We start from the raw sequence: 24,672 nt of genomic DNA on the forward strand, positions 1-24,672 counted from the left end.
TGCCAACCTAGCAGTTCGAAAGCACATCAAAGTGCAAGTAGATAAATAGGTACCGCTCCGGCAGGAAGGTAAACGGTGTTTCCGTGCGCTGCTCTGGTTTGCCAGAAGTGGCTTAGTCATGCTGGCCACATGACCCGGAAGCTGTCTGCGGACAAACGCCGGCTCCCTCGGCCTATAGAGCAAGATGAGAGCCACAACCCCAGAGTCGGTCACGACTGGACCTAATGGTCAGGGGTCCCTTTACCTTTACCTTTATTTACAGTGAAGAGTCCCAAAGCTAATGTCTGGGTCAATCCCCAGCAAGTTTGGAAAACTCAGCAGTGGCCAGAGGATTGGAGATGATCAGTCTACATCCCAATCCCAAAGAAGGGCAGTGCCAAAGCATGCTCCAACTACCGCACAATTATGCTCATTTCACACGCTGGCAAAGTTATTGTCAGGGTTTCTGGGAGAGAGGAGGAGATGACAGAGGAGACGGAGAGCGAGTGGGAGGAGGGGCAGAAGGATGAGGAAGAAGATGACGGAATTCTGAGGGAATCCACGAGTCTGAGCAGCGAGTCAGAGGATTCTCAAAAGGGGGTTACCTTAATCAAGCAGAGGGGAGGAGAAGGGAGAAGCGGAGAGGAGCCCAGTGGAAGACAGAGGAAGCAAGAGACGTCTCAGCCGGAACGGAGTAAAGGGGGTGGAGTCGTCAGCCTCTCGGAGGGAGCAGGATTAGGAGAGAACAGAGAGAGGGGGTTGGAGCAGGGTGTTCAGCCGGAAAGGGTGGAGAGCAGAGCAGGGGGTGGTGTAGCGGTCGAAAGAAAGGTCAGCAGCAACGTACGCGCGCCAAGTTCAAACGTAGAGGCGCGCGGAAGTGGAGAGAGCTCAGGGGAGGAGCCCGGCCCTAAAGCCAGAAAGAGGGGGGAAGAGGCGGCAGAGGATTCAGCCTCAGGCGAGTCACGGAGAGAGGGAACCCAGGGGGGCAGGAAGACCCTGCGGAAAAGAAAGGAGAGGAAGAGGTGGTCTAGAGCCAGGCTATTAAGTTGGTGCGGAAGAGGGGAGGAGTCAGAGGGGACTTCAGCGGTCTAACGTGGCAGACGTACGGCCACAATGCTGAACTGTATGAGAAGCAGAAATCTTCAATAAACTTTTCCTGTAAATAAGCTGCAACGGAGTGAGGTCTCTTGTGAGCTGGGACCAGTCCTGGGTGGCCGTGACAGTAAGTCCCCTCTCAGAAAGCAAAAATTTTTTTTTTGCGAAGCTCACGAACGGGAGCAGCCATGAGCGCTGAGGAGCAGCTGGTTGCATTGCGGAATCAGGTTACCGCTCTCACATCGGCAGTCATTGCTTCGCAGAAGAAGAATGACGACTTGGAGAAGACGTGCCAGGATTTGCAGGCAAGGTGGGAGCGCGCGGACAAGGCGGGGGCCCCAGGATCCAGAGCGGAGGGCATTGCGCTTGGACGGAGGGGGGGTGCCCTAGTTCCGCATTTTAATGGCAACTTGCAAGACTAGCCCAATTTCAGAGCGGACGTTGTATATGCACTGCACTTACTCCGTCACGATTTTAAAGATGAGGAGGAGAAAGTGGGGTTCATTGTTTCGCACCTGCATGGGGAGGCCAGGGCTTGGCTACGCAATTTGTGGCGCGAAGATGGACCGGCCCGTCGCGATTCAACTGCGTTCATCAAAGCGATGGATTCTTGTTTTCAATCCTCTGTGAATGTGGACATTGCGCGCCGTCAAATGCACGGGCTGAGGCAGGGGAAAGCGACTGTGCGCCAATACCACTCTAAGTTTTTTGCATTGCTCACCGCCTTAGATTGGCCAAAGGACAGTAAGCCGGTCAGAGATCTTTTTTGGGAGGGATTGAGCCCCCCCATCAAGGATGAGATCGCTAGGGGGGACAGACCCCAGACCCTAGAAGACGTGGTGCACCGGGCTTTAGCTATTGGAATTCGACATGAGGGGCGTCCGTGGCACGAGGAGGACGGGCCCCAAGCGCGTGCGCAAGCAAGGACTCTCCCTTTTGTGCACAGGGATTTCAGCCGTGCGCACCCCTCGCCAATGGGGAAGGACAGAGAGGAGCCAATGGAGATTGGTGGTGCTAGGGCTCAGAAGCCATCCCAGAGCCCTGTCCCTGGTGCAGCCAAAGCGAAGCCTCCTAGAGGAACCAGGAAGTGTTACATCTGTGACAGTGCGCACCATATGGCGAAAGAGTGCCCCCAGAGGCTCCAGAAGCACACTGCAGCGCTGGCAACTGTAACAGCAGAGGTGCAACCAGGGGAGCAGCTTCAGGGAAACGACAGTGCCTGGCTGGAAGCAGAGCTACTGGGGCTCAGCCAGGCGGATCTGTAGACAAGCCCCCAGCATCACTGCAGAGCGTGGACCCTTTGCCTCCCAAACCGGCAGTTCTGCTCACAGCAACACTCCAGTTGCCTGATGGGAGACTCCTCGAGGTTCCAATAACGATCGATTCGGGAAGCAACGCCGACTTCATGGGACTGCAGTTCGTTAAGCAGCACAACATGGCGCTCCTGCCTGCAACGACGCCTCTGAACGTGGTCACGGTGGACGGCAGGAAGTTGCTGGGGGGGCAAGTGGTGCAGCAAACCCCTCCCATGATGATGCAGATTGGCAACCATCGAGAACTTATTAGTTTCAATGTCACCCACTTATCGGACACACCCATCGTGTTAGGCATGAGTTGGCTGGAGAGGCACAGTCCCGCGGTTGCGTGGTACCAGAGGCAGATCAACTTTTGTTCATCGTATTGTGCTCAGCATTGCTTTCAGACCGATCAGGGAGGAGAAGCTGAGCAGCCATTGCATCTGGGTATGGTGCAAACAGTGCCTCACAAGTACCAGGAATTCTTGGAGGTTTTCTGTGAGAAGGAAGCTGACAAGTTGCCGCCTCATAGACCTTACGACTGCGCGATTGATTTAGTGCCAGGGGCGCAATTGCCTGCTGCCAAGCTGTACTCCATGTCGGAAGACGAGATGCAAGAGCTTCGGGAGTTCATAGACCATAACCTCAAGCGAGGTTTCATCCAGGAATCTAAAGCAGCGGGAGGCAGCCCTGTTTTCTTTGTGAAGAAGAAGGACACGCCCCAAAAAAGGCTTATAGTGGATTACAGGTTCATCAACAGCTTGACTAAGCCCAAAGCTTTCCCCATGCCCAAAATTGACGACCTTTTAGCGACCGTCAGGAGGGGCAAGATTTTCACCAAGCTGGACCTACGTGGAGCTTACAATCTCATCCGCATCCGGAAAGGAGATGAGTGGAAGACCGCCATGTTCACCCCTCTGGGCACATACGAATACAGAGTCATGCCTTTCGGCCTCCAAAATGGCAGCCACGTTTTTCAAGCATTTATGCACCACGTGCTAGCAGGTCTCCTCTACAAAAAGTGTGTCTGCTTTCTCGACGATATCCTGATTTTCTCGGAATCGCCGGAGGATCACGATAAGGACGTGAGGGAGGTCCTGCAGAGGCTGAAGGAACACAGGCTGTACGCCAAGTTGGAAAAGTGCCAGTTTGATGTCAGAGAGGTTGATTTCCTTGGCTACAAGTTGTCCGACGAGGGACTGGCCATGGACAGGGCTAAGGTTCAAGCGCTGTTGGACTGGAAAAGCCCTCGAAATCGGAAGGAGGTCCAGAGGTTCATCGGCTTTGCCAATTTTTACCGCAAGTTTATTAAAGGTTTTGCGAACGCGACGGCGGCGATCACTGACACCCTCAGTTCCAAGAAGAAGAAGTTCGTCTGGACCGAACAAGCGGAGCGGTCCTTCCGGACGCTTAAGGGTCTTTTCGCCTCCGAAGAGCAGCTGCTCCACGTGAATCCCGGCAGACCCATGCGGGTAGAGACCGATGCGTCAGATAGAGCGGTTGGGGCCGTTCTTTTGCAAGAGGATTCACAAGGCAACTGGCGACCGGGTGCGTTCTACTCCCGGAAGCTCAGCAAGACGGAGCGCAATTATACCATATGGGACAGGGAGTTGTTGGCCATTCATGCAGCTTTCAAAGCGTGGCGACACTTCTTAATAGGAGCCAAGCACACGGTGCAGGTCCGCACGGATCACAAGAACTTAGAGTATTGGCGGACGGCTAAGTTGCAGACCCAGCGACACATGCGCTGGGCGGAGTTCTTTGCGGACTTCGACTTCAAAATAGAATACATCCCAGGAGACTCCAATGTTATTGCAGACGCGCTGTCCCGAAAGCCGCAATACTTGGAGGAAGCAGCTCCAATCGCAGCAAAGCACATTTTCGCACCGCAGGCGTGGACGTGCGCTACCATCGCAGTCGACCTGGACGCGGTGCGACGCGCGTTGCAAAGGGATCAGTTTGCACAGTCTAAGATGGAGGAGCTACGCGGAGGGTCGCGACACAACGATGAGTTTCAATTACAAGATGGACTTTTGACTCGTAAGGGTGCCCTTTACGTGCCCACCGACGATCTTCGAGCCAAGGTTTTGCAACAGTTGCATGACGCCCCTAGTGCAGGCCATTTCGGCAAAGAGAAGACGATGGAGTTGGTGGCTAGAGACTTTTGGTGGCCCCAGATGAGAGGAGAGGTGGCGGACTACGTCGCCAGGTGTGATATCTGCCAGAGGTCCAAACCAGTGCACCAGAAGCAGGCGGGATTGCTAGAACCGCTGGAGACACCGCAGCAACCGTGGGAGAGGGTAGCGTTGGACTTTGTTACAGACCTGCCCAGCTCCAGAGGTAAGACGGCGGTGTTAGTGGTGGTGGACTTGTTCACCAAGATGGCGCACTTCATCCCTTGTGCCAAGGTGGCGACGGCAGAACAGACCGCAAAGCTCTTCATCGATCACGTCTTCAGAGTGCATGGACTTCCGCAGTCCGTCTTGTCCGACAGGGGGCGCCAGTTTGTTTCCACTTTCTGGCGAAAGCTTCTGGGCATCTTGCACGTCAAAATCAACCTGACATCGGCGAGGCATCCACAAACCAACGGTCAAGCGGAGAGGGTCAACGCGATCATGCAGCAGTACCTGCGGTGCTACGCCAACCAGCGACCTGCGGCGTGGGTGGACTATCTGCCGATGGCTGAATTCGCCTACAACAACACGAAACACGCTTCCACCGGAGTGACGCCTTTCTTCGCGAACAATGGCCGTCATCCCAGAACCTTCCCGAGATTTGCGGCACCAGGAGGGGGGGGGCCTCAAGATGCCGACCAGTTTGCAGCGGAGTTGCAAGAGGTGCACGAGGAGCTGCGGAGACATTTGGAGCTGGCAAAACAGGCGTATAAGGTGCAGGCCGATAAGCACAGGAGGGCGGGAGAGGACATCCAGGTTGGGGACTGGGTGTGGTTAGCAGCCCACGCGATGCCGGCCAGGTCATTGGCCAAGAAGAAGTTAGGACACAGGCAGCTAGGGCCATATCAAGTTGAGGCTAAGATCAATCCGGTGGCTTTTCGTCTAGCCCTTCCGGAAGGTTCCAGGGTGCACCCGGTCTTTCATAGGTCGGTGCTCACTCCCTACAAAACCCCACACAGGTTTCAAGAGTCAGGAGCACCCCCAGAGCCACGTAGGAGGGCGCCTGAGAGGGGGGAATCGCCAAGACCAGAACCTCTTAACGAGGTCACAGAGATACTGGACTCGAGATGGGGGGAGGAGGGAGTTGAATATTTTCTCGCCAGGGAGGGCACACCAGCCGCTGCTAATAGTTGGGTGCCAGGCTACGAGTTAGACGAACCCCTTTTGAAAGAAGAGTTCCATGCACTTTTCCCACATAGACCCATGCCAGCTGAGTACTTTGATGACTGGCTTTTCACACCCACATTGTCTGATAGCACGTTCAGGGGTTTCTCTTCCCCCGAGGAAAGAACACCAGAATCAAGCCCGCCCAGGGGATCGTGCTCGGGGGTGGACACGGAAACCCCTTATTGGTGGGAGGAGCAGCCAGAGGAGGAATGGCGTAAGAGGTGGCTGATAGGTCCTTGGCGGGCAGCACCGGAGGAAGTAGCGATGGAAGCAGAGACTGAGAAGCATTTGGGGGAAGAACCCGACTTCGAATACACTTACACAGAACTGCCAGCGGAGAACATTGACGTAGACGACCTGTATCCTGAGCCTACCCCCGAAGAGCCGCAGTTTCCACAACCGGTCCCCGGCGAGCGGGAGGGGGGAAGGGGGGGCTTCGAGGGGGGGATGGATGTCAGGGTTTCTGGGAGAGAGGAGGAGATGACAGAGGAGACGGAGAGCGAGTGGGAGGAGGGGCAGAAGGATGAGGAAGAAGATGACGGAATTCTGAGGGAATCCACGAGTCTGAGCAGCGAGTCAGAGGATTCTCAAAAGGGGGTTACCTTAATCAAGCAGAGGGGAGGAGAAGGGAGAAGCGGAGAGGAGCCCAGTGGAAGACAGAGGAAGCAAGAGACGTCTCAGCCGGAACGGAGTAAAGGGGGTGGAGTCGTCAGCCTCTCGGAGGGAGCAGGATTAGGAGAGAACAGAGAGAGGGGGTTGGAGCAGGGTGTTCAGCCGGAAAGGGTGGAGAGCAGAGCAGGGGGTGGTGTAGCGGTCGAAAGAAAGGTCAGCAGCAACGTACGCGCGCCAAGTTCAAACGTAGAGGCGCGCGGAAGTGGAGAGAGCTCAGGGGAGGAGCCCGGCCCTAAAGCCAGAAAGAGGGGGGAAGAGGCGGCAGAGGATTCAGCCTCAGGCGAGTCACGGAGAGAGGGAACCCAGGGGGGCAGGAAGACCCTGCGGAAAAGAAAGGAGAGGAAGAGGTGGTCTAGAGCCAGGCTATTAAGTTGGTGCGGAAGAGGGGAGGAGTCAGAGGGGACTTCAGCGGTCTAACGTGGCAGACGTACGGCCACAATGCTGAACTGTATGAGAAGCAGAAATCTTCAATAAACTTTTCCTGTAAATAAGCTGCAACGGAGTGAGGTCTCTTGTGAGCTGGGACCAGTCCTGGGTGGCCGTGACAGTTATGCTTAAAATTCTACAAGACAGGCTTAAGCAGTATGTGGACCGAGAACTCCCAGAAGTGCAAGCTAGATTTCGAAGGGGTAGAGGAACCAGAGACCAAATTGCAAACATGCGCTGGATTATGGAGAAAGCTAGAGAGTTCCAGAAAGACATCTACTTCTGCTTCACTGACTACACAAAAGCATTTGACTGTGTCGACCACAGCAAACTATGGCAAGTTCTTAAAGAAATGGGAGTGCCTGATCACCTCATGTATCTCCTGAGAAATCTCTATGTGGGACAAGAAGCTACAGTTAGAACTGGATATGGAATAACTGATTAGTTCAAAATTGGGAAAGGAGTACAAGAAGGCTGTATATTGTCTCCCTGCTTATTTAACTTATATGCAGAATTCATCATGCAAAAGGCTGGACTGGATGAATCCCAAACCGGAATTAAGATTCCTGGAAGAAATATCAACAACCTCAGATATGCAGATGACACAACCTTGATGGCAGAAAGTAAGGAGGAATTAAAGAACCTTTTTAATGAGGATGAAAGAGGAAAGCGCAAAATATTGTCTGAGGCTCAACATCAAAAAAACTAAGATCATGGCCACTGGTCCCAGCAGTCACAAAATTAAAAGACGCCTGCTTCTTGGGAGAAAAGCAATGACAAACCTAGACAGCATCTTAAAAAGAAGAGACATCACCTTGCTGACAAAGGTCTGTAAAGTTAATGCTATGGTTTTCCCAGTAGTGATGTATGGAAGTGAGAGCTGGACCATAAAGAAGGCTGATCGCCGAAGAATTGATATCTTTTGAATTATGGTGCTAGAGGAGGCTCTTGAGAGTCCCATGGACTACAAGAAGATCAAACCAATCCATTCTGAAGGAAATCAGCTCTGAGTGCTCACTGGAAGGACAGATCCAATACTTTGGCCACCTCATGAGAAGAGAAGACTCCCTGGAAAACACCCTGATGTTGGGAAAGATTGAGGGCACAAGAAGAAGGGGACGACAGAGGACGAGATGGTTGGACCATGTTCTCGAAGCTACGAACATGAGTTTAACCAAACTGCAGGAGGCAGTGGAACTCAGGAGTGCCTGACGTGCTCTGATCCATGGGGTCATGAAGAGTCGGACACGACTAGACAACAACAACAAACGACCATTTTGCGGGTACTTCCTATATTAATAAATTATTTTCACTTCAAATGTATTCTAATCTAGTTGATTTATTTCATAGAAGTATCAGATCTACTGTGGAATGATCTTGGAGCAAACATTTCCTTTTTTATTAGCATTTTTCACTGAATGTTTAAGGAATTTTAGGATTGCAGTGGTACCTCGGGTTAAGTACTTAATTCGTTCTGGAGGTCTGTTCTTAACCTGAAACTGTTCTTAACCTGAAGCACCACTTTAGCTAATGGTGCCTCCTGCTGCTGCCGTGCCGCCAGAGCACGATTTCTGTTCTCATCCTGAAGCAAAGTTCTTAACCCGAGGTACTATTTCTGGGTTAGCGAAGTCTATAACCTGAAGCGTATGTAACTTTTAGATTAAATCCTCTGGATTTTGAACAAAGATGCATTTCATGCAGTAATATTTACAAGCCTAATTAAGAGCAGAAAGTAAGGAAGGGATAAAAATATGCTAATTTTTGTTGCTCTTTTGTTTAACAGCAACATCTCTACGGAAGATCTCAACCAACAGAAAATGGTCTATTTTGAAAGAAAGCACTTTCTAAATAAGGGTTCATTTATTTTCAAGATTTCCTCTTTATCTCATCACCTGAGCTCTACTGAGAATGACATCATGAGTTTAAATCTTCCATGGTGTTTAAGTTTAGAAGAAACTATTGGTTTCAATGATGACTTTCCATCTCTCTGCTTTGTAACTTTTACAAACCCCATCCTACACATGTCTACTCAGAAGTAACGCCCATTGAATTCAATGGACTTACACCCAGGTTTGGAAGCAATCCTAAACATAGGAAGCCAGTGTAATGTCATTAAGCCAATATAAAGTCTTTAATGTCATTAAGCCAATATAAAATATGTCAGATCCAAACACCATTCAAGAGCAGGGTTACTGCCAGCTGAGCCAGTCTAAGTCTGGCAGAGGGAAAGCAAGGCTTTAAAACAGAGTTTTACTTGCACTACCGTTTTTGTCAGCATTCGTTCTGCCAGATTCCAAGGTCACATGACTGAACTGAATGCAGTTAAGATCAAGTGTTAAGTCCTCCTGAAACCTCCCACTCTAGAGCACCTTTTTTTCCCCAGGGCTTACGCTGGCATCAGATTCAAGTCTCTACTCAGCTTGCTACTAGTCACGGTTGAGCCAGGATGAGGAAGTTTAAACTGCTATAGCCAAGCTGCTCCAGGAATTGGCCGCCTGAGCCAGAGATCCACTGGAGCAAAATTTGCTCATTCTGGCAGATCTTGGGCTTGGATTACTCCCTAAGTGGGTATAGGATTGCACCATTGGGATATAATCCTAATTGTACTTACTTAGAAATAAATACAACTGATGTTCATAGCTCTTACTGCTAAATTAACATGGGTTACTAATACAGTATACACCAATCTTTAGTCATAAACAGAACAGAAAACACTGCAGCTTTTTATTGTGCAATATTTCTGTAATTTTATGGTTAAATTATCATGTTAATTTACAAAACCAAGCAGAGAGACCAATCAACAGAAGCAATGGTAGTCAGGTTGATAAGATGAGCTACAGGATCAGTTCTGAACATACCAGAAAGCAGAAGTGGAAGAAAGGAGAAACAGACTGGAGGAAGGGACTGAAATGGATGTGGTCACTGGTAGGTTACAGAAAACCAAACAGCTCAACATGCAAGATAAAAAACAGGGGAAAGAAAGTAGTACCAAAGATTACTTCTCAAGCCTTATACAGTCTATAGAATCAGAACTAGAAGAGATCAAATGTAATCCAATCTCAGTCACAGATCACTCCCCACAGATCCACAATCCTGGTCATAATATAACACAGTGCAGAGTATGCCAACAAGCGGAGGGGCGCATGTCATGTGCAAAGATGCTCTTGCAAAACAGAGCCAGATAAGCAGGGGAGCCAAATGAAATGCTAAACGCGAAAGCCAAAAAATAGCAAGATCAAACTTAACCCAGGGGGAAATTGCTCTCTGAATTCCATATCAGACATTCAAATCCCAAGTGTTTGTTGATGCCAACTTTAATGCTAACCATGCCCTGGAGCTGCTTTCAAATCCTGGTTAAGAGAGAACTCCTGGTTAGCATGAAACCATGCTTAACACTGCTCTCTTAACTATGATCAATACCAGTGAGGAAATCACAAGTGGGGAAGGAGCACATGACCCCACAGCCCACTTCTAATCCTTAACCATGATTAAAAGATCAGGAGCTCTGTGCCAGCATTGGCCCCTAGAGATGCATACACACATTGAACTGTGTTGCACTTTATAAATTATTTCTCAAGGACTCAACCCATAGTCCTTTCCTGAAGATTTTCTCAAACACATGTATTTGTTGTATATAACTAACTGCTTTATGCAAGCATAAGCGGTTGGTCATCTTTACAACTCCACAGTGAGAAATAAAGGAGTAAGGAAAAACAGGGGGGGACCCAAGAACCTGGAAGCAACAAGAGAGAAAGGAAAACTCAAGCAGAAACCTTCTGTTCTGTAATGTGGCTTCTCTTTCCAACAATGTAAAGCACATCAGAATAAACGGGGCTCCTAATAAAAGTGTATTTATTTTACCAGAAAGATTGGCTGGCTGGGCAACATCTAAGAATATTTCACAAAAGACTTTTTAAAACAGTGTGCCTTCATCATCAAATCGAAAACTGGGCTGAATCCAAGTTCCTAGGGATGCTCTTTTTGTCTATGCTCCTGCTTCTAATGTACTGTTAACTCACCCTAGGAGTCATCTTGTTTAAGTGATGGCTCAACATACAACTGAGAAAAGTGTTAAGCTTTCATGTCCACATAAATAGAAGCGTAGGCCTGGGATCTGAAGATCGCCTCCTACAGGAAGCAAAATGTTCTCTATCAACACCTGGCTAAATAGAAGAAGTAAGCAACTAAGTCACTGACTAAATTTAAATTTCTTTAATCCCTGAATATAAAACACAGTTCTGCTGGTGGCAACAATACCTCAATCACCAGAAAAGCAGCTGGTGATAGCTCATGGCATATGGAGGAATAACTATAGAAGTATGAATCTATTGTCAGTTGTGAGGACTTTTATCAAATCACTCCAGACAATGTCCACCATGACCTCAATAAAAAGCTACCTATCTTTCTGCAGAGAGAGGTATCCAACGTTAGTTAGACCCATATTAGTTATGGCCATTAATTTCAATGAGTCTACTCTGAGTAGAACGGACACTAGATACAGCCAAGAATATTTTACAGTAAAATGTCAATATTTACCAAAAAAATTATCCATTTGCAATTCCAGACACATTTTCTGAATGTTTTAAACTCACTGATACATCAGTGGATGCTGACAGTCATCTAAATAAGATTGTCAGCATTCATTTGTGTGTAGCTGAAACATGGGTGGCACTTCCAAAATTCTTACGGGAATGTCAGTATTCACCTGTAAATGTCAACATTCACAACACTGTTGGATATTTGCTGTTAACAGAGAAAGCAGCTGATCTAGACCACCGAGTGCTTCTGTTAGGATGGTGATGCAAAAAGAGTGACACTTTCATTTATTGTGGCATCAGCTTTCATAGGCTACTTCCCAAGATGCATAAAGTGGAAAGAAACATTGTTTGGTACAGAATACAATACTAGCAATATGCCCATTAAAACAAACTATATGGAATCACAGAACCCAGGAGGCCACTGAACGCCTAGCTGGCCTCATCATGTTCCCTCACTGCCCAACACACACATACACTATGAGTTGTGGGGTCGTCTCACATAGGGATGTCTCTACACAGATCTCCCCATCATCTTCTCACCTTCCTATGGCCAGTGTACCTACTGGCTGTAGTAAGCTTGGTCCAACTAGGGACTGGGCAGTTATATCCCCTTGTTGGGTGGGGACGAGTCTCTTTTGTTGCAGTAAGACATATTGGTGTACAATACAGCTTCTGATGCGATGGAGGCACGATATGGCAGCAGTCACATCTGCTCAGAGGCCTCCACATCATGCCATCGACACATGTAAACAAAGGGGCGGATTATGCTCAAGCTGTGTAATGCATGCAGCTTTGCATTTCCATTTCAAGACCTGAAACTAATAAAGTCCATCACAGAAATTTCTTATTATTTCATACTTTCTGCCAAGATGCCTTTAATCGCTTATTACTTGGCGACAAGAAAAAAACCTTTTTCCCAGATGGAAAAAACACACAAATATTTTATGCTATATGGGGAGAAAGCTTGGCATATTTTAGGTACTGCTGATATTTTGTTATGGAGAATGGCTATGTTCTGCCTCCACAGTCGGGAGCAGTAATGCTTCTGAAGGGACGTGGGTGGCGCTGTGGTCTAATCCTTTGAGCCTCTTGGGCTTGCCGATCAGAAGGTTGGCAGTTCAAAATCCCAAGACGGGATGAGCTGCTGTTGCTCTGTTTCCAGCTCCTGCCAAACTAGCAGTTCAAAAGCATACCAGTGCAAGTAGATAAATAGGTAGCACTGCGGCAGGAAGGTAAGTGGTGTTTCTGTGCACTCTGGTTTCCGTCACGGTGTTCCATTGCACCAGAAGCAGTTTAGTCATGCTGTTCACATGACCCAGAAAGCTGTCTGTGAGCAAACACCGGCTCCCTCGGCGTGAAAGCGAGATGAGTGCCGCACCCCATAGTCGCCTTTGACTGGACTTAACCGTCCAGGGGCCCTTTACCTTTTAATACTTTTGAATACTAGTTGCTGGAAACTGCAGGACTGTTGTTGTACTTTGGTCCCGATTCTGTGCTTCCCGCATGCACCTGACTGGCTACTGTGAGAGCAGGATGCTGGGCTAGAAGGGCCATTGGCCTGATCCAAAAGGCTATTCCTATTAAAAAATAATGGGCTCAGAGTAGGAGTTTCCCTAGCTCAGAATAATTGATGTATTTGAATAAAAACTTCCTTGTCCTAAAATTCTTAATGTGTTTGGAATGCAAAACACCACAACTGCGAGCTTATGCACTGATTTTGTGCCAGAGTCATCTGCATTTATCAGAACAGGCACTCGAAGCTAGCCAGCAGCCACTGTTGACATATGCTCATGAGCTGAACATTTTAATACTTTATTCTCAGTTAAACGGTCATTGAGAGTACAGTGGTACCTCAGGTCAAGAACTTAATTCATTCCGGAGGTCCATTCTGAACTTCACTTTAGCTAATGGGGCCTCCTGCTGCCGCCGCACCGCCGCTGTGCAATTTCTGTTCTCATCCTAAAGCAAAGTTCTTAACCTGAGGTACCATTTCTGGGTTAGCGGAGTCTGTAACCTGAAGCGTATATAACCTGAAGCGTCTGTAACCCGAGGTACCACTGTACCTTGGCCAGGGTAATATTCTGTAAACTGAACTCCCCTTTTCTTAAAAAAATAAAATAAAACATTCTAGTAAAAAATCAATTGGTGCAGGAATTCCCAGGTTCAAAATGGTACACCACAAGGATATATACCCCACCCCTTTCCAACCGTGAACCTGCTCATTATGGCAGTGTGAACTCACCCAGAATATACATTCTCCCAACTCGATAGTCCCTTAAGTTCCCCGCTATCACAAATGAATTTATGTTTTTGCCCATTACTGATTCCAGATACTCATTCAAGGAAGTAACTGACACAGTTTACAGCAACTGTTTGATATTGTTTGTTATTTTGCGTGCATTTATTTTAATTACTGCAGTCCTTGTTATATGTCACTTCTCAGTTCCTTGCTAAATAAAGCAGCTGCTCCAAGTTCAATACAGGTGCTTTAGGGAGCCGTCCACTCCAGGAGTGGGGGAATGAACAGAAGTCAGGAAACAGCAGTGATATGAGCAGAGAGAGGCATACAGGCTATACAAATTTCGTTAAGCAATCTTTGTAACACAAATCTACATTCCTCTGGATTACCCAATATATACAAAACTGCATGTCTTTTTATTTATTTACTTCTAAAGTTAAAATGGTGCTTAATTTTATATACCAATCCGGATGCAAATGAGACTGCACTATTATTAGATTTACAGGGTAGCCCATCAGCACACGTTCTCAGGGCAGCTCACGGGGCAAACAATAAAATATAAAATTAAATTGCAAGGTGATATGGTAATCCAACACGTCAACAAAAACAATGCAAAATTACAAAACAAAATTCAACTGGCAATTGCGGTTTGCTGGCAAGGATGTATGTACGTGGAGCGCTGCTCACAGCTATACCCTCTCTAGCCGCTTTCTCATCAAGACTTAGAAAATGAATGGCTCTCAGCTCTGGACTGGAGTCCCCAAGGAACCCTGGTGGTGCAGGAAGCACTGCTGATAATCCAGTAAATCATCAGTCAGTGTACTCCTCAAACTGCTGAAAGCAGACACTATTACTAAAGGTGATGTTCTACAAAACAGACATTACAGTTTGGTCTCTACCTATCCATCTGTCGCCATGCTGTCCCTGAATTATCACCTAAGGCGTGGTTCTCATGTAACATGGAATTCCAACCTAACAGCTTAATGGTGGTGTGCAGGGACAGAGAGAAGACGCAGCTGCTGGGATGCTGGTCAGCAGTTGCCTCAGTGCAAAACCAAACCATGAAGAATGAAGCAATGACAGGCTTACAAGAAAACATCAGCCCCAACAAGCAGTGTCGGGCCAAAGTATATTTATTTATTCTTTTTATCAGATATATTTATATATTGCTTAATCATCAAACACTTCTAAATGATAATACACTTAGAAAGTCCTATGTCAACACTGTATTCAATTTGGCTATTTGTGCGCATTTAGCATAGCCACAATCCAGGAGCTCCCATGTGCATATGGAAGTTCCAAAATGTACACATGGAGCGTAAGGCAAGTGAGGTCTTCTCCATTTGCTTCAGTGTTGGGAAAAACTGCACATAAAACACATGCAAAAAAAACCCAGCTGGTACATGCCCAGAAGCAAACAAACATTCAAAATTCAACATACAGTAGTGCTACCATTTGCCTTTTAAAGCTAAACTATGATTTGGAAGAAAATCCAGTATAAAATATGCAATCCAACTGTGGACAAACTGAAGCACATTATGTGGGCGGGTTCTTTCTTTCTTTACATGTGTGATGACATTTCACTGGGTGCCATCTATGGCACCAGTCGGCTGGGTATATTTGGATCATTAGCTCCGCTATTTGGTACAAAACAGGAACATATACAGACCGAAATAAGATAGGCAGTGGACTGCATCAAACTAAGTTAGACTCATAATTACTAGACCTAAGCTGGCCATGCCCACTAATTTCAGTGGGCCTGCTGTGAGTAAAAGTAACACCAGATATGACCCAGAATATTTTACAGGAGAATGTCAAAGCACACCAAAACCAGTAATTTACATGTGAACCTTGATAATCCCAGACACATTTTGCAAAAGCCTAAAAGTGAGAAATACATCAATAGATGCTGACAGTCATCTAAATGTGACTGTCAGCATTCATTTGTGTGCAGCTGAAAAGTAGGTGGCATTTACAGAATTCTTATAGGATTTTCAGTAAAATGTCAACAGTTACAACAGCTTGGGTCATTTGATGTAATACGGACATCAGAGTACTAGTAATGGCTATTAATCCCAATGGGTCTACTCTGAGCAGAACTAACATTGCAAACACCCCACAGTCCCCAAGATGCAGGAACAACAAATGGATATATTGGTATTTTCATTATTGTTGCTGATTTGCTTATGGCTATCAAATTAAAACATCAAGTATATAAAAACCAAAGGTCTACTTAAATTAAGTTCTTTCCAGACTTTGCATGCAACCAAGACTCAGAACAATTCTTTTACACACAAAGTGAGAGTCTCACTTGTGATATCAGATGTGATTTCAAGCTTTAACCAACCTTAACAATTAAACAACAACAATAAAGTTGCTTAGAATAGGCATTATACTCTAAAGCAAAATAATATGCAGAACAGCACAGTGATCAGCAAACTATAAAGATCCAGGATCCTACCTGCAGCATGGGACCCACTTTTAATTTGTTGTTGAATGTGTTCATCTTCTTTTACATTTCTCTGTCTTCTTACACCCTACTCTCTCTCCCATCTTTCAGCTTTATTTATTTATTTATTTATTTATTTATTTATTTACTTACTTACTTACCCAAAACAGCAGCACCAGAAAACTAGAAAGGAGGTTATAACCTGAAGTGGAATCACCTGAGGTAGAATCACAACTAAATGTGGGCTCATCAGCTGAAGACCAATGGAACAGTACATATAGCAATAGATCTTCCAATGCCTAAATCAACCCAAGACTTTATAGGTGCATTTAAAATGGAAGTAATAAAACACTGTTCCTCATTAAAGGATTTTAAAATCCACCCTTAAGTGAGGAATGTAACAAAGTGCATAACAAACCACAGTATAAAGTAGGGGGGAAGTGCTGGGAGGAAATAGATGCTGCTTTTCATAGGAATTACTGGTATTCTGGCTCAATATGCTGCTTCTGAATACTGAAGTATCTGAATACTGAATACTGAATACTGAATACTTTCACTCTTCCTATAGTTTTTCTCTTTCTTTCTTTCTTTCTTTCTTTCTTTCTTTCTTTCTTTCTTTCTTTCTTATTGAACAAATGATATATGGTCTGTTCACATGTTATTTCACATGACAGTTAAGCTGTCCCTCATGGTTAAGTCATTCATGTGCAGTGACCCACAAGAGAACTCAGCTATTTTATCTGTGGCACTGCAAACTTCCACTTAAGTCTGCTATGGCACCCCCATACACACAACCAGCTTTATACAGGACATGGTGAAATTTGCCATGAAGTGGCCTCCAGCATCAGCCATCGAAAGTAAAACAGACCATAGAAAGGGGAAGGGGAAGCTGAAGGCCTCTAGGTGTGGTTGGACTTCCACTCCCATCAGCCCCAGCCAGAATGGCCAATGGGCAGGGATGATAAGAGTTGCAGTCCAACAAGGCCACAGGCTCCAAATCCATGTCATATAGAGTATAAGAATTCATCTAGCCTCACTGGGTATGGTTAAGGGGAATAAATTACTCCTTTTCAAATCAGTTTCATTCACTATCACAACTCCAACTGATGCTTTTCTTGAACCTGCATGATCTACTTTTTCAACTTCATCTGTTGCTGTCACTGCTGAAAAAATAATCAGCAAATTAGGCCTATAAAGACAAAATCAGACATTTTGGGATAGAGAAGACAGACTTCTTTTCCTCTTTTATCAAAAGCAGTGATAAATAGATAATAGATTGTTATCAAGGAAGTGCTATTTCCCCACCCAACAAACCAGGTGATATAAAGAGGAGCAGATAGACTTTCTTAACCAAATAACTGTTAGGTCATGGTGGCACTTAGCAGAGCTGGAGAAATCCACAATCCCCTAATTAAGCGTTTCATGGCCATACCAATGAAAGTAAGAGGAGAAAAGGAGGGTAGCTTTAGCAAACAAGTAAAGGCATTATTACAGAATGAAGAAGAGAGAGAGACAGATAAAAACAAATCTGTGATGAAAGTTATGCAGCAAGTAAAGTAAAGAAACTGTAAAAGACCCAGATGTTCGGCAGGTGGGAAGGTAAAACAAGCCAGTGTGTTGTCCACTTGAAAATCCATCACTGATACTTATGCTCTGTTTGTGAAACATAATGTGGAAACTGCTCAGTGTTTCTGGAGCCAAAATGTATCTTGGCTTTCATACTGAATAGCACTTTTCTTAGCAACATCACCCTGCCCTCAACCTTTTCAGACGACTTCCAAGGTAAAACTCTTAGGACTCCATCTCAAACATAATGTGAGATTGAGATCCATGAGCAGTCCGGAAAATATATTTCTCACATGTCAAAGGTCAGGGTAAAGAGGTACATCTTCAGCAATCTCCAAAAACTGTAAGTTGACAGGCACACCTCTATGGGGAGGGAGTTACAAAAGTTTGCGGTTGTCACACCGAATGTCCTCTCTTAGACCACCACTGCCTGAGCTTCTGAGGGTGGCAGAACTACCAGGAGAGTCCCCTCTGTCAATCTTAACACCTGAGAGGGTCTTTAGGGCCAGTCTTGAGAGCCAGTGTGGTGTAGTGGTTAAGAGCGGTAGTCTTGTAATCTGGGGAACCGGGTTTGGGTCCCCGCTCCTCCACATGCAGCTGCTGGGTGACTTTGGGCTAGTCACACTTCTTTGAAGTCTCTCAGCCCCACTCACCTCACAGAGTGTTTGTTGTGGGGGAGGAAGGGAAAGGAGAATGTTAGCCGCTTTGAGACTCCTTAAAGTGAGTGGAAGGCAGGATATCAAATCCAAACTCTTCTTCTTCTAGGGAAGGAAATGGTCTTTCAGAATTTGGGACCTAAGCTATTTAGGACTTTAACATGAGCACTTTGAATTAATCCTGGAAACAAGCTGGCAACCAATGCAGCTGTTTTAAAACAGCTTATGTGAGATCAAAATGGAACCCTAGCCATAAATTTGGTCAGTGCATTTTCTCCCAATTAAAGCTTCCAAATCATCTTCAAGGGCAGCCCCATGTAGAGTGCATTGCAACAATCCAGTCTGGAAGTTACCAAAGCATGAAGTACAGTGGTTGAGTCATTTCTATCCAAAAGAGGCCATAGCTGGTGAACCAGCCATAGCTGAAAACAAAGCACGCCTAGCCACTGAGGCCACATGAGACTCCAGTTTCTGTGCTGAAACCAGTAGCACAACTGAACAGTGTACCTGCTCCTTCCAGAGAAGAGGAACTCTGCCAGGACAGGCTGTCTCCCCACCTCGCAGACCTGAGAACTAGCAAAACCTGGCATTCAGAAATTGACATTTTGGTCTAGTTGCAAGAACATTAACCCTGGTCACATGCAGTTTGAGCACAGTCAGACAGCTGCCTCAAGCTGTTGATTTTAGATGTCATGAAAGGGCAACAAATAGTTAATGTATTTTAATTGTAAGTTTACTTCCAGGGAGAGGCACTTGTGAGATTTTGTGTTGCACCAACATTAACTTGGTTAGCCTGGAGTAATATGCACACTGACTTGGGAAATAGGAGCACCATTTACTATTCCACCCCAGGCAGCAAACTATGTCTCACTCAAACCAAGAACACAGGTTGATAATACTGAAATTAATGGATGGCATCTCCTCCGGTCAGCAGTGTCAAGCAAACTACTGTCTTCTTCAGTGACTCAGCACTGTGACAACAAATTCTCTCCATTTATAGCATCCCGCCACACAAAACCACCATTATAAGTCACATGCAGATAAAGTACCTGCTAAGATAAATTACTGAGAGGATACAGCAATTTTGAATTCACAAGCATTCATCTTCTTAAGCCCTGCTGGTAGTATTGTGTGTTGCACCAAACATAATGTCTTGTTCCAATTTGTACTTAATTTCTTGGTTCTTAATCATTAAAATCAGTGCTTCAGAGAGAGGAAGAGACAGTAATCCTACTTCAATGCTCTCTGATGTGAGCAAATGATCAGACAACAAAAATTTCACCTCCATCACTTTTCCTCCACCTTTAGAAATGCTTTTTAAAATGCTTAAGCTCAATTAATTTTCACAAATTAAATTATCTAAAACTGTGCCAGCAGACACAATGGGATCTCCATTGAGTATCACCCTGCATCTTCTCTAAATTGGAACATATCAGCCAATGTTGCAACCCTATACTCTGTGTGTGCGTGTGTAACATTTCTGCCTGTTCTTTCTTTTCTTTTTACATTTTGCTAGCCTCAGAAAAGTTAACTTTGGTGTATTTAACTACATTAAAAATAAAAAAGATAGCCAAAAAGCATTGATAAGCAAAACAAATCCTGCAGTAATCAAGACAAGAAGAAATATGTCTCTACTGCTAAAAGGTTAAGCATTCCAAAGCTCAAACAGCATTTCCACAAGGACAAGAAAACAACATTAAGGTTAATAGAAACATATTTGCATGAACCCATCCCTAGAACCACTGTAATGCTACTCCTAACAGATTCATCAGCTGTTACATAGCTGATAGTTTCAAAATGTGGAGAGAACACACTTCTTTTTGAATTACTTAAAATTCAGCTGATCTTTGCAGCAACAGAAGGTAATTTTTCCAATGCAGCTTATAGGGCATCTAGTCATTGTGCCATTGTCACTTCTTGAGATTTTGAGAGAAGATTATTTCTCTTTGCTGTTCCCTGTGTGAATACCTGCATTTTTATCTCCCAGCCTTGAAGGCTGAATTTCGTCAACCACAATCTGCAAGCCCTGAACAAAACTATGGATCCCACCTTTTTTATTTTATTTTATTTTTAACATAACCCATCAAACTCCACCATTTGCACAAAGAGAAAACTTAGCTAATCAAATCTGGCATGCTGGTATCCCATTGGTAAACTCACAAGCACTAAGATACGCATCTCAGATTATCCTGAGAGGGGTTGTTTTTTCCCTTTCAATTATGTTTCCACTGAAATATTTGTGTTTTACAGACATTCACATTTTAAAAACAATTAAATCTAATGATCCAGAGAGTACAAACCATTCTCTCCATTTTATTTTACAAAAATCTAATGATCCAATGATTTTTAATATATATACAACCTGTGTATGTTCCATTGTAATATATTATGTCTCCTCATTAATTCTAAGTCCTTTGTATCTTTTAATGTGTCCATGTGTACACTTATACCACATAATCTTTACACACACACACACACAATTTCCACAAATATCTTGTTCTTTAAGCCACAAGAACTACAGGTGGAAATTAATATCCTGTTTTCACTGCTGTATGTAAAGCATGACATGTTATTGAATGTGTACACCCAAAGGCAAATATTTTGTATTCACACAAATCATTTAAGAGAAGGGTGTAGAATTAACAGTGGGATCAGGATGCAATAATGAAGAAAGATGACAGATGCAGCTAATGGCTATAGGGGGAAAGGTAAGGAAAGGCTATGGATGATACCAGAAAAGCTATACTAATGTGAAGTTGTAGAGCTACTTGAAGAGGGATAATTTATAAAAGATGGCAAAGTTATTTCTGAGTATAGCATGAGACTGGAGTAGAAGAAGGCAGACAGGGGAGGAGTTTTAATAAACTAGTAGAAGCAAGAAATGATGTTAGGGGAAGTGTAGTCAGTGGCTAGACATTTTAAAAAACTGGAATATATGTGAGAAAGCCAATATAGAGATTTAAGAACATTAGTACAATCACGGTGAAATAAAAGAAAGATTTGATTAGAAAGTCTTTTTGAACATATTGGAGAGGAAAGTAACAGTAGGGGGAGAGACAGCCAACGATGAGGACAATCCAGTAGTATAGATGCAAAACTGCCAGAGCATGGATAAGATTTTAAGGTTTTGATACAGAAAAGAATACTTTTGACTTTGGAGAGGAAAAGATAAGTACATTGATGAATCAAATAAAGACTCTACGGTTGCTCTGTTAAGGGAGATATCGCTACAGAAACAAAGAGAAGGACACTGGGGAAACAACTATTAATCATGTTCTGTTTGAGATGAGTGTTTGTGCATATATTGGATTTTCCTATCAACAAGAAATTGCAGAATTTTTTAGGCATCTGCAACAACTTGCTAAAAAATGCACCCTACTTTTTAGACTATGAACTCCAGGGTAATGTGTGTGAAAGCCCTCTTGGCAATAGAACTTGGATGTGGCATGTGTAGGAAATACCATGGTGCATTTGTCAGATTACAGCATAGTTCCAAAACCATCACCACCACATTCATTTAGAAAGCACAAGCTGTACAAAAGTGTGTACAGTGGTACCTCGAGTTAAGAATTTAATTCGTTCTGGAGGTCCATTCTTAACCTGAAACTGTCCTTAACCTGAGGTAGCACTTTAGCTAATGGGGCCTCCCACTGCCGCCGCAGCGCGATTTCTGTTCTCATCCTGAAGCAAAGTTCTCAACCCAAGGTACTATTTCTGGGTTAGCGGAGTCTGTAACTTGAAGCATCTGTAACCTGAAGCGTCTGCAACCCAAGGTACCACTGTATATGTGTGCTCTCTGTCTGCAAGTATAAAATCCATCTGAACATTTTCAGGAGTGGAAAGATGGCAATGTCTAAATGTATCCAGGTCAGTTTCTGGCACTGTGCATCTTTAAAACGGGATGGGCCAAAGGCCAAGGTATTGTTGCATATTTTGACAGATGTGACCTATACTATAAAGGTAAGTGTATGAATAGAACATCAAGACCATTGCTAGATGCATCTTTCTCTGTATGTGGATGAATGAGAACCGAGAAAACGCTTTACTACCAAATGAAGGAATAGCACAAGTGAAACGGCACAAAGAAATTGGCTGGACCTTCTCTCAGTCATTGGCAAGTCCTTCTTTTGAGACCAAAGTGTGTCATCTTTCAGCGGAAATAATTAACCCCTTGTGTGGTAGGACCTCTTCTGTGGGCTGCACTCTGTGTTAGCCAGGGACATTCTCCCTTCAGACAGCACAGGACCCAGAGCGGCTGGGAGAGAAGAAAACTGGGGATTAGGTTACCTGAGGTCGTTCCATTTAACTACTAGAGAGAGCCAAAAGGAAAGCACTGGTCTTGACCTGGTGTCAGTAAGGGCCCATTACTGGGTTGCAGGCTGATTTAAGGTGTGTCACCAACAGAAGCATTACCATCAAACAAATATGCAGTAAAAGAAAAAGAAAAAATGGGTCCCTAAATTAATGATTCAGTTAAAGGTGGATCTCAAAAAGTTGAGAACTAAGGACCTAGAGAACCTGGGGGTGTGAAGGGAGAGACTATCTGCTCCTTAGGAAGATAAAGAAGAGCAAACCAGTGGGTGATAAATCTTTGCCACACTTGCTTCTTTTTTGGAATGCAGAATAAGTCTCTCCATCACCCTTTCCACCCCTCCAAAAGAGGAAGGGCACCGCCACAAATGATCTTTCACGGAAGGTGCCTCTCCATCACCCTCTGAATCACAAAGGGCAGGGGAGTCAATGGTGACCGAGTGGAGAGAGGCAGGGGGAATCCTCCCCCCTTTCTTTCACTGCGGTGGAGAAAAGGGGAGGGAGGGGAAGACACCAAACAAACGCTTAAGTGAGACCACTGATTTAAAAAGCCAAGCAGGAAACTAACCCTGACAAGAGGACTTGCCCTCCCCCCCAGCCGCACCGATTGGCTGAGCTCACAGCCAGGAGCCCGTTCCTGCCAATGCAAGTGGCCCTGCGGCTTGTCTATCAAAACGGAAATTCGCAGCTAAGGGAGTAGATCCCCCTCCATCCATCCTAGGCTTAGCAGGTAGCCGCCTAGAAATCAATCACACACTAATAAAACGGGGAGGGGGGGGGCTCCTCCACCACATTATTACTACAGATATTTGCGCTACAGATATAGATATAGATACACACACACACTAATGCAAGACATGCGTGCCATTCAAATCTGTGCAGGTTACACATTAGGTATCCTGATCTTACAGCCGCCCCAAATAATCTTTCAACCCCAGAGCATACTAAAATGTACAAAGGTCCGTATTGCCTCGGTTTATTATATAACTGCTAATATAATATCCTCGTTTCTTCCTGGGAATCCTCCTCCTTGCAAGCGCGAGGCGGGGCGGCTTGCTGGGGAAGAAGGAAGCCTCTTCCCCTTAACATTTGTTTTTATAAAAACCCCAAAGCTATGCACAACGTATGTCAACTCTTATTCCAAAGCCCGCCGTTTCCGAGTCTTACCAAGCCCGTGCAAAGGCGGCGTTGGACAGGATAGTAATTCTCCATGGGTCTCGCTCTCGCTCACACACAAACCCGCCCTGGCAACTGCATGGCTGTTTTCTAGGAGAAATTGCAAGCGTCGGTGCTTCCGCGGGAGCGAGATGCCAGCTCGGGCAAATGTATCACCGGGCGTTTATCACAGAGCAAAGGCTTTCCAAGGAAAGCCTCCCCCCACCTTGGACTCTCTCATTCCCCCCCCCCCAGCCCGCCCTTGCCGACCCTTCGATGCTTTGAAACGCCCAAGGCACAATTCGTGTGCGTCCAAATGGATGCACCCAAATCCACCCCGGCCATATCCGCGCTGGAGCCCCTCACCTTCCCAATCATTGCATCCGTCTCTCTCGCGTCCGCCTCACATGGATCTCACAGCATCCTGCCTCGCCGACAGCCCATTGCAGCGGGGAGAGAGGCGGCGCGGCGAGAGGAGCCGGGGGAACAGGTACGAGGCGAGAGGAGGAGGAGGGACCTGCTGCAGTCGGGAGAGGCTCCCGTAGTTCCCCCAGCCGCCGCCGCCGCCGCTTCCCTCCTGCCCCTCGCGCCCAGGCTCCCTTCAACCAGCCGCCAGCCCGACTCCCTGCCTCGCCAGTCCCTGACTCAACATTCCCAGCATTCCCGAGGAGCTGCCTGCGCGCCTCGCGCTCTCCGCCGGGGGCAGCAGCGAGCTTCCTCGGAAGGGGCCGGCTGCAAACCGGACCTCCAGCAGCAAAAGCAGCAGCAGCAGCAGCAACGCTCCAAAGGCTTGCCTTCTTTCGCCCCGGCGCCCGGCATCTCCCTTTGCGCTCTGCAAGCCCGGAGATGGGAGGGAAAGAGCTGACACCCTGCTGCCCGAGGCTTGGCGGGAGGCGCCCTACCCGCTCCAGAGATGCTCAGGTTCGCGCGCAGCCCAATTGCTCGCACGC

At 45.9% G+C, this 24,672-nt stretch overlaps 1 protein-coding gene across 10 annotated transcripts in view; it reads right to left on the reverse strand.

Annotated features, from left to right (window-relative positions):
* The window catches only part of ERC2 (ELKS/RAB6-interacting/CAST family member 2), a 518,559-nt gene extending 494,184 nt beyond the window's left edge, over nt 1-24,375 (reverse strand). For all 10 annotated transcript variants that reach the window (XR_014165505.1, XR_014165506.1, XR_014165507.1 and 7 more), the window contains exon 1: nt 24,089-24,375. The gene's annotated coding sequence lies outside the window, so the exon portion shown is untranslated. The remainder of the gene's footprint in view (nt 1-24,088) is intronic.
* Between the last annotated feature and the right edge of the window lie 297 nt (nt 24,376-24,672).

Source organism: Podarcis melisellensis (assembly GCF_964234715.1).
Source record: "Podarcis melisellensis genome assembly, chromosome: 2".
Classification (NCBI taxonomy): domain Eukaryota; kingdom Metazoa; phylum Chordata; class Lepidosauria; order Squamata; family Lacertidae; genus Podarcis; species Podarcis melisellensis.